The sequence below is a fragment of the Lepisosteus platostomus genome, chromosome 8 (assembly GCF_059453375.1).
Source record: "Lepisosteus platostomus isolate fLepPlt1 chromosome 8, fLepPlt1.hap1, whole genome shotgun sequence".
NCBI classification, from domain to species: Eukaryota; Metazoa; Chordata; class Actinopteri; order Semionotiformes; family Lepisosteidae; genus Lepisosteus; species Lepisosteus platostomus.
The window spans coordinates 14,520,776-14,522,744 of NC_142618.1; positions in this window are offsets into that span (position 1 = coordinate 14,520,776).

Here is a 1,969-nt window from a genome sequence, read left to right on the forward strand (position 1 = left end):
TAGTACGTGGGAACATGTAACAAAGAACAGAGCAGCTCATGACTCATGTCCTGGGCAGGATACAGAGATGTAGACTCTTCCGTGTGGAGTTTGCATGCTCATCCATCCATGTTCTAACCACTTTATCCAGTACAGGGTTGTGGAAGAGCCAGAACCTAGCCCAGCAGGCAACAGGTGCAAGACAAGACACACACATTTGTCAGACTCGCCTTCTTTTCAAGGGTTCCAACTTGTCAGGACCTCACAGGCTGAAGCAGGGCTTGGCATGCCCTGCATCAGCCTTCCTTACAGTAATACAGCAAGCTGTGGGCTGGACAGACTCATGGGTTAGCTGGACAGATGACTGATCAACGTGGTCCTGGAACTGTCACGCTTCCCTATAAGACATAGGATCCATGGTAGAAATATCCACCTGCTGCATAAGCATCTACATCAGCTCCTGCATGAACCAGAGAGGGCAGCATGGTGGAGCAGTGGTCAGGGGGCTATAACTGGAAGGGTGGGGGTTCCACTCTCTGCTGACCCACTGCTGTCTTCACCTGAACTAAAAATACACAGCTTTTCAAGTAAATGGAATGTTGCTCTGGAAAAATTTTGGGCAAATAAAAATATGTTGTTACAACCCGGGGAAGGCTATAATATTGAAAAAACAATGGGTTTCATCTGAGGAGGGGGGAGGTGGACTGAGAAACCAATAAACACAAATCATGAAAGAGGATTTCCTGGTTTATTCTACTTCATTAACTTCTTGATAAATCATTTGAAGTTTCCAACACAGGATAAAGATGGGAGTGAAACTGAGAGGGGACACCATTATACTTCACTTCCTCTACACTTATGCATAGGATAGGACCTTGCCCTGATCGGTCTTGGAGATCAGATTCCAGCTAAGTAATCTGAACCTTGTTATAGGGAGCTTGGCGACCCATTTGTGGCAAGGAAATTCTGCTTTCCTTTATTGTTGAATCCCCAGGCTAAAGGCGTTCTCTCCTAGTCGGCTGTTTTTTTCTTTTAGAATAGAGATAGATTCCCATTCACTTTTGGGCATCCAGGTTAAAGGAAGGGAGATTTAGTACTAGATCATGTGTTTTTTGTTTAGGTTGCAGGGGACATCCCTTGTTGGCTTGTCAAGGTATTGTAGTGTCTCAGGTTACAGGGCTAGCATTCAGTTCCTGGGTGTGTAGAACATAGGCCTGTGACACACAAATATTTTTGTATATAGTGCAACTAATGCTTTGTGTGGTTCGGTATTTAAAATTTGTTACAATTTTATCTTTTTAGTGAAGCCTTTTCGTTACTCTTTCACCAGATGTGTGACAGAACATAAAAAAAAAACTTACCACTTGAGGTCATTTCCTGTCCTGCTACTTTGTGAAAAACACAAGAAATACACACCTGCACTGCTGAGCTCACCTGCTCAGTTCTGTGCCACATGTTGAGCTGCAGGGGTGTAACTTACTTTTGATGGCTGCGTCTGGACAGAAAAGCAGTCCTTCTCTGGTCCTGCACAGCTGCAGTCCAGCAGGGTTTAGGGTTCCCCCTAAACTGTGACCCTAAAGCCACAAAATGGGCCTTCTTAAGACCCATGAACCCATTTTGCTTGTACATATGAAGCAAGGGTGTCTGTCCCCGGAGCACGTCTCGATTGAATTAGCAGAATCTGGCCAATTATGCAGAGGAAGACGAGAAAGCAAATCCCAATACCATCGAATTAATGGACTATAGTTGGCCTATTCTCACTTACCTGAGCTAATTACTGCATTAAAGCTATCAAACTCACAAACATTTGTGCTCCAAGTCATAGAAAGCTGCTGATTTCAGAATTGCTGGACTGCAGTTCTGCAGAACCAGGGCTCATCAGCTCTGCCTGAGAGCAGAAACTGCTTCTGTCTGCAAAACTGGAAGCCCTTTGTTAACACCGATGAAATAAGAAGGGAGGTGCCACCAGAAACTCCGTGAACACACAACG